The sequence below is a fragment of the Chinchilla lanigera genome, unplaced genomic scaffold, assembly GCF_000276665.1.
Source record: "Chinchilla lanigera isolate Chin_1 unplaced genomic scaffold, ChiLan1.0 scaffold00006, whole genome shotgun sequence".
NCBI classification, from domain to species: Eukaryota; Metazoa; Chordata; class Mammalia; order Rodentia; family Chinchillidae; genus Chinchilla; species Chinchilla lanigera.
In genome coordinates this window covers 2,981,817-2,990,970 of record NW_004955407.1, presented here as the reverse complement: position 1 = coordinate 2,990,970, position 9,154 = coordinate 2,981,817, and the positions used below count along the sequence as shown (strand labels likewise).

The window sequence follows — 9,154 nt, the reverse complement described above, 5'->3', positions numbered from 1 at the left end:
GCATCGCAAGTTTTCACATGCTTCTCAGTTAACCATTCTTTACAGTCTGATAACGGTTGAGTTACTTCAAACTATTTCATAGTTCTATTCATCAGAAGTTCATGATCATGATTTTAATGTCTTTGTTTATTTTCAGAGGGGGAGTTTGTAGTGTGCTAAAAAGAATCAAGATATATAGTTTTGTTTTGTTTTAGATAGAGTCTCACTTTCCAGTTCAAGCTGGTGTTGAACTCACTGTGTAGCTCAGGCTGGTCTTGAAATTGAGCAATCCTCCTATTTCAGCCTCCCAAGGGCTGGGACTATAGGTATGTGCCGCCATGTCCAGCAAAACAATTTATAGTCTTAAAATATGATTTCAACTTCTAGTTCTATTATAAAGCAGGGATATTTGCTTGCATAGAGAAAAGGTGCTTTCTATCTTTTCTAAGCTGTAAAATACCATGAAGGAGGGGGCAAGGTCATTTTGGTCTTTGTATTTCTAGAGCCCAGCACAGAAGGTGTCTCTAGCCCAAATGTCATAAATTTGGGAATTACTCAAACTTTTTTCTTTGTGTGGAATGTATAAATAATATATCTGAGGGACAACTCTTTGAACAAAGATACCTCTTTTTCCTAAAATTCATTGAAAAATAAAAATAATTGTATATTTTAGTGTTACTCAAGCATACTTTTGATTCAGCGTGTGATTTGCTTTTGTCAGTGGAATATGAAGAGAGGTGGCATGCATGAAATCTGGTAAGACTGTCTTCTCCTCTGCTATAGTATAGAATTGTAGCAACCCACCCCCCCAACAGCCAGTATACTTCAGTTCTTTGTTTGCCCAGGTAATAGTTCCTGTTCCAGTTCCGGTTGCTCCTATCTCCTAGAAATGACTCGTATGTGATGTATAACTGATCACTATGATGCATATTGTATAAACCAATCTCCAATGGACAAGCCATTCTGCCTCTGTACTTCCTACAAGCTTATCCCATAGAAGCCCTAGACCACCAGAGATCAGGGCCTGATATTTTGGGAGTGATCCTGATCAGTGTCAGTCGAAAAATAAATCTGCCTCCAAATCCCAGGTGTTTCTGTTTGCTGTTAGTGAATCATGTTCCTTATGATAAATTTCAAGTCTGTGATTGAGATTAACACGGAGTTGTGAAATCCACCAAACTATCACAGACTCATGGCAAAGCATAATTATTTTTATTTTAACACGAAAGTGTTTCTATAGAATTGAATTTTATTTTTTGCCACTGACTTCAAATTTTGCAATAGAGCTAAGACTAATCATCCCTGTCCTTTGCTTTCCTACTTTTCTACCATTAATTACGCAGTCATATTTTTGCATCTAAACTCGTGTAGTCTTCCTGTGACACAACATATATTATTATTATTAAATATATTTTCTTATGATTTAACAAATAATGTATGTTCACTGATAAAATTTTGGAAGGTACAGAAAAACATTACTCCCAAATTTATAAGTCCATCCTTCTAAGGTAATCCTTGTAAAATTTATGAGTTTATTTTTTGAGTCTTATTTCTAGAACAGTTTGAAATAACTGTTTTACATGCATATGCCTGTATGTTTTCCTAAAAATAATATTTTTTTATATGAAAAAGAATAGTACAAAAAGAACAATGGCAAGATACAAACAAAACAATGCAAGGACAGTAAAAATGATACGGGGTTTCAAACCAAAACAGGGATTAACAGTGGTTGTTATATTACATTTTGTTATTTTCAACGAAGTTGCTCAGATTACCAGATGTAAGAACAGAAGATTGATCAAACCATTAAAGGGAATAAGAAAATGATAATAAAGAAAAACGTTAAATACAAACAGAGTTTCACTAGACAGGATGGTGGGAATTCACCAGTGGTTGTTGGATTGCACATTAACAGTTAATGCTTAAATTTTTACATATCTTGACCAATTTTGCGTGCTTATATCTGCCACTCTGAGCAACTGATGTGAAGACAACCATGTATAATATTTTAAACATATATAACAGACAAATAGCTTAGATTCTATCTTTCATGACTTTTTATCCTAAGAACATATCAGGTTCCTGTGCTGACTGATCACAGGACCCTATTTAGGATGAATGATGTGTGGGGACACTGTGTTTTATTTTGTCATTCACTTTGTTTTATTTATTTTACACTGGCATAGCCACAAAATGAGACTTTTACTTATAGAAGATATTATCAGTGTGTTTTTTCATTTTGTATTATTTAAACATATTTCTATTTCTACACAATAGATATGGCTGCTACTCTTTATTTGACATATATGAATACGTGATTTGACAAAGTTTGATAGCTAGTGCTGAAAGAATCTAATAGAAAGTCCTATCTTCTTGTGTCCTGACAGAGGAGAATTTTATTTAAAGGACCCAGATGTTTAAAAACTGGACATGTTCTATTCCAACACTGTGCAAAGAAAAACACAAATAGAAATTCAAATGTTCGTGCTGAGAGCCAAAAAATGCTCTGAGATGATATTTACAAATACATTACCTTAGGTTCAAAGATAATATCAGAAAACTGGATTTTGATGAATTGTTCTAACAGGAACTCTAGGCAAGGTCAGTTCTTACAGCTTAAAATTAGAAAAAAAAATGCATTCAACTGGTCAAACATATAGGAGAGATGTTAATTCTACGGCAGAAATAGGGAGCATGAGAGACACAAAATGGGGACACATTTTCCCTTTTTAAGAACTCAGGTTGTTGGACCTGAGATCTCAGTGGGACATGCTTTTGTGAACTTACTCTAGATAAGGTATAAATGATGGTGCCAGGTCATAGGAACGCTGCATATGAAGGAAAGCATAATAGAGAGGTTTAAGCTCATGGATCCAAGGATGCCACCAGTGCTTCAGGTTTAAAACTCCTTGAGTCATGGGTGCTGTTTCAAAGTCAGTGCTTTTACTTGTTTTTTTGTCTGATCATCTGTCAATCAGAATCAGAAAGGCCTGGCGCCGGTGTGAGGGGCAACGTGGTACACAGAAAGCAGCACTGCTCTGTGGGTCCCAGTCTCGAGAGAACTGCGGGAGGCCTAGGAAGGAAGGGTGTGGACTGTGCGCACCACTGGCTAACGTGGCTTGTGAAGCCACAGCGTGAGTCTGAGGAGCATGCAAGCATCCTTGGTCTCAAGAACTCTGAGAGGATGAAAGCTGCTAGGAGGCGAGAAAGCTGTTAGATGGCATTACCCCGATGTGGACTTTCAAAGGAGAGTGGGCGTTGAATGTCGAGGGAGGACGTGTTCATTCACAGTGAATGAACTGCCACCATCACTGCTATAACTTGGCCCCAGATACTTGTAAGAGAAAAATAAAATTTTATTTTTCCATTCAACTCATTCAGTGCAAGCAGCAGAATAATAGATGTAAACTGAATTCCCCCAAGAGTATTGGACTTGTTTTGGATTTTTCCCCCTCAGATTTCTGACAACCGTGACTTCCTCAGTTCTTCAGTATCAGCCTCCCTTGCTCTGCCCTGTTGCTGCTATTCCTGCCTTTCCTGCTGCCGGTTTGTTGGGAGAGTTATTTCCTGATGGGAAATGTCACTGCCAACACTTTCTGGCCTCTGGGAGGAAGAATGATTTCTTCTGGTTCCCAGGAAGACAAGAAGGACTAGGCTGGGGCTTTTTGTAAAACATGACTAGATGTTACCAGTACAAACATGACTAGATGTTACCAGTACAAACATGACTCGATGTTACCAGTACAAACATGACTAGATGTTACCAGTACAAACCAGTACTAACGCTGCTATTTACTCATACATAGTACTCGTAGATCCCAAGGGATGCTGTGTCACACTCTGAATCCTTGCTTCATCCCAAGCAAGCCATAGATATGAGGAAGCATGCCCATTTGCTCCATACCAATGAGATTTTCCCAGACCATGATCTTGTCTCAACTGCCCAGTTCCCATCCTGAGCTCCGGCTTTGTGTGTCTCACCTCCCAACCCAAGACTAAGTGGAAGTTCTCTTTGCTTTCATGTGCTGCTTGAAGCCATTCCTCAGTGTCAAATACAGACTACTGTAATTGATAGCGAAGCCATCCACTTCCTTTGAGGAAAAGTCCCGTTCCAGTTCCAGGCATGTGGCTGGAACAAATCTGGTGTATTAAGCCTGAATCAGTTTCACATGAAAGAAATCAACTGTTCAGGACTGGTTTGAATCTGCTGAGTGCCATTAATCTCCTTCTCTATGTTCATTTTTCAATATGACGTAGAGACAAGATGAGTTTTGCCTGCCCAATTAAACAGCAATATAGGTCTAGGTAGAAGAATTAGATATTGTTTCTCTAATTGTTTTGTAGTTTAGGGTTGTGAAACACCAGTAAGCCTTTTTTATTTTATGGAAAAAAGGTAAAACAAAATTTCATAACAAGATGATAGGAGAATAACAATTATTAATACATTGCATATTGTTATCTTTAAAGTAGTTACTCAGGGTACAAGATATGGGCATAAAAATTCTCCGATCCCTATTAGCACAAACCTTCCTTTTCTATGAACTAAGAGATACCAATAATATAACTAACTTGCATTTTTTCTTTCTTTTCCCTTTCTTCTTTTCTCCTTTCCTCCTAGCTCCTTTTTGCTTTTTAATAATTTTTCCCCATTTCCCAACATCTATTGTACATTTTAGGCCTTATTTACTCTTTTCAGCTTTTGAAATGTACTCTTTGAAAGGTTTTTGGATATATTTGAAAAGCCCATTCTATTCCAATATGCAGGGGCAAATGGTTATGCAGAGAGGTTAAGAATATGTCCTTTGAAATTGAATTGTCTGGATTTGTATATTGACTTTGCCTCATACACATGTGTTGCACTTGTAGTTGATATTTCTTTGTTCTAGTTTACTTGTCTGTACACTGGTAATAATACTATATACCTCCTGGGATATAAGAATTAAACAGAAATATGCATATGTACATAGAGATATACAAATATGAATTAGATAGTGTTTCACATTTAATCTCAATTTTCTAATATAAAAAATGTTGCTATTTTACTTTTGCATGTCACTTCAGTTCTGTCTTTAATTTGTACACTCTTCTTGCTTGCACTGTAGGTCATAGTTGCTGTTCAATTCAGGGAAGAAATATTCAAAACTAGAAAATGAGAATTAATACTTGGAGGCCAAGGTAAAATCAGACATCATTTGACTGGACCCCAATATCATATCAAACTCTACTCTGTCTTTTAAACAGAGGTACAGTATATTCTAGGAAATTATTCTTTAATCAGTTTATGTCCAGTATTTTGTGGGATACAACTATACTCTGAAGCCAAGAGTACTGCCCTTTACTAGCACATTCTGGTAACTTATTAGCATGGAAACTAATTTTGGAAACATAATTAATTACACTGACACATACACACACACAACAATACCAACATTGTGGCATAAAATATTGAAAAATTAAATGCCTTTGCATGAAAATCTTACATTTCAGACCTCTCATGAAATCTGACATATCAAACTTTCTATAATTATGCTGTCAGTGCTAGACCACTGTTTCCAATTATAATATCTGGCAGCTTTTCATCTCTTTGGCATTGACTAGATTGCAAGAAAATGATAAGGGTGAAATATAATTTCTGACTGATTTTATGGCTTATGGGTTTTTTGTACAAATTTTGAAGCTGAATCTTAAAAAGAAAGAGCTCAGTTCAAATCTTATAACTATCTTAGGAGTAAATCATTTTCTGTGAGTATCACACCTGATAATACTGATATATTGGTTTTCCTATACAGATAACAAAGGGTAATGTGTGCAGTGGCTAATAGTATACACTACTAGTAGTATGGTTTCTGTCATATCACTTAGCCCTACTGAAGTACAGCATTACCAGCTTATCAAATGTTATGATAGTAATATCTAATGTACAGCACACTGTGAGGAATAATTGAGTTAGTATATAAAAAACTTAGAAAAGTTTTTGGCACATGGCAAATATAGGATACATGGAATGTCTTCCATCACATGGAATGTCTGAGTTGACTTGTTCATGTGTTAGATGGATTGGATGTATTCCGTGTGAGAACATAAATATGGAGAGGCCAGGGACAGAATGCAGTGGAGTGAATTTATTCCCCCAGTGTTCAAATGCTAAAACCTTTGTTCCCAACATGGTGACATTTGGAGGTTCAGCCTTTGAGAAAAAGCTGGTGATAATAGTAGTGCCCTCCTGAATGGAAGGTATGCCCTTATAAAACAGCTGGTGAGTGTCCAGCCTTCTTCCAGGGATGGGAGGATGCAAGAAGTCAGTAGTCAGTGAGCCAGAAGAGGTTCCTTGCCAGAGCCCAGCTATGTGGGCACCTTGATCTTTGAAGTATTTCTGGCTTCCAGAACTGAGAGAAGTAAAGTTCTGTCATTTATAAAGCACTTAGTCTATGAGACTTTTAAATAGCAGTTTCTAATAAGAAAGAACTTTGAGACAGTAATAGTCATTTCTAATTCTCACTCTTCTTATCTAATCAATTATTAAATGTATTGATTATAGAAACAATCTTTCTGAAACATTCCATTTATTTTTATTCTGATGGATGCTGTCCATCTTTAGCTTCTTATGATGTCCTCAGTGGACGCATCATTAGGGCTCCACCTTGGCAGGTTCTCCTCTCTTCACTGTACCTTGAGCACCTCTGCCAGATCAATCTTCCTAAAAGTCAGGTTAAGTACATCACTGCTCAGCTTTGGGTATTTGGGAGAGTTCTATTTCTCACAGTATAAAATCCAGACCCTTTATCTTTATATCCAAGTTTTTGGTTGCACCTAGTCTCAACCTTGACAAAACTTGAGTTGGACTGGTCTGCTTAGTATTCCTTCAGTTCTGTGGCAAGGTTTTCTCCTCTATCATATCTTGGATCTCCTCTTCATGGGGTGTCATTTGTGATTTAATTTTATGTGTACATATCAAAATATATTGTGTCAGTCAGGGCTTACTGGAGAAACAGGTACAATAGGGGCTCGGGGTTTAGCTCAGCGGCACAGCGCCTACCTGGCAAGCGCAAGGTCATGAGTTTGATTCCCGGCATGGGAAAAAAACAAAAAACAAACAAATAAATAAAGAAACAGATACAATACATGATATATAAATGAGGAAGAATTTACAAGATTCTTACAATGGCTACCCATAACGTTGGATGTGGAAGAATGGAGAAGGTGTCTGCACAGTGGAGAGCTGAAGGATCCAGTCAAAGGTCTGGAGATCACTGCAGTATCCCATGCGAGTCTGTACCAGGGGTTGATGGGTCTGCAATGGAAGTGAAGGATTTGTGCCAGAAGCTGAAGACTCTGCGCTGGAACTGAGAAGATGATGTCCAAGGTGAAGGCAAAGACGGGAGCTCCTCTGAAGAAACAGAAACGGCTTTATCCTTCATTTCCTCTTCATATCATCCAGACAGCAAGCCACCCTAGGTGGGTTTCCTATACCCTAGGGTGTGGAAGTGCTGAGCCAACGTTCGTCTTTTCTTACGCAAATTGCACAATCAGTTAGCCATCACATACATTATGCGTGTTTTGATGGAAAAGATATATTGCTGACAATTTTACCATATAAACCGGAATAACTTTTTGTATTAATGCATGTTTTAGATATAATGATTACAAACTGGAATAGTTTTATATTTCCATTCTCAAATTCTGGTATTGTCTGTAAGGTGGGGCTTTCAAGCAGAGACTAAGTCACAAAGGCTCTTCCTGCCTCATGAAAGGGATTAAAGCTGTTGTTATAGAGGCTTCAGGAATCATTTTGTCCTCTTGCCCTGCCACATTTTGTCTTGTGACTGCAGAGCAAGAAGGTCCCAAGCAGATGCCAAATGCCCAAGCCTTGATCTTAAACATCCCAGCTCCTAGGATTTCAAGAAAATAAATTTCTGTTCTTAATATAATACTCACTGTGTTATTTTGTTAACATAAATGGACAAAGACACAAACCTGTGTCCTAGGTAACTGCTTAACTAATATTCCAAGTGAATAATTTTTGATTTGTATAATAGCATGTTACTACCCATGAGAGCAACTGGAGTATGCATCTATACATGATATCTCCTTTAATTCTTACAAGGACTCTCTGAATCAAGACAATGTTTAGTATACTTTTTGTAACCTGAGACACAGGTTACATTACTTACCAAGTGTGTGTTGAGATTAAATGAGCGGAGAAGAAGCTTCGGTCTGGAATCAGGAAGAGATGGCTGGGATAATCTGTAGCCACATGTCTGGTTTCTGATTGCTTTAAAGTTCAATTTATGATCAACTTTAGCACTTAATCAAGATTAACAATAAAATGGAGCATTTAACACAATAGTATGACGTGACAAGCTTATCACAGGTGGCAGGCAGCTAGAAGAGATACTTAAGGCAGAATATATTTCCTTGCAGTTCTTGCTCTAAGAATTGAGGAAACAAAAGTACAAATGTCCTAAGTTCATCTGTGGAATAACCTCAAACAAACCATGTATAAACATCATATATCTACAAATTAACAAGCTATGGCTTGTAAAAATAAGGTGTAAATAGTTTGATATGTTCCTCAGATTAGGAGAAAACTTTCTTTTGCAAATTAGAACAGTAAAGCACCAGCTATGGCTTACACCTTCCCTTGAAAGGCAAAAATGTGTGTATATGGTGGTAGAGGGAAGCTTTCTAACCTTTTCTTTATTATTTATTTTAAAGAGAGTAGTAAATGAGAAACAAAGAAACAAAGAAATAGAACAGTAGCAGCATACCAGTATCACAAAAAAACAAATCAACCCAAGAACATTCAAATTGATACAGGGTCTCAAGACAAAATAATACGAATCAACAGTGGTTGTTACATTACATATCACTATCCTCAGCTACATTGCTCAGATTACCAGGTGCAAGAATGGAAGATTGTTCAAACCATAAAAGAGAATAAGAAAATAATTCTTCAATAAAATATTAGAGATAATACAGAGTTTCACTAGACAAGATCGTAGGAATTCACCATTGTAATTCCATTTCATATTATTACCTTCAAATCAGTTGCTCAGACCACTAGACACAAGCATGCAAAATCAATCAGAACATTAAAAACTATAAGCATTAACTGTTCATTTCAGTACACCATCAGACATCAGCAATACCGTTATTGCAGGTATTCGTGTATATA

At 37.0% G+C, this 9,154-nt stretch overlaps 1 long non-coding RNA gene across 1 annotated transcript in view; it reads left to right on the top strand.

Moving 5' to 3' along the window:
• The first annotated feature begins 5,145 nt into the window (after window positions 1-5,145).
• LOC102014010 overlaps window positions 5,146-9,154 on the top strand; it is a 24,761-nt gene continuing 20,752 nt past the window's right edge. Inside the window, exon 1 of the long non-coding RNA XR_259544.2 lies at window positions 5,146-5,222. This is a non-coding gene — a long non-coding RNA (uncharacterized LOC102014010). The remainder of the gene's footprint in view (window positions 5,223-9,154) is intronic.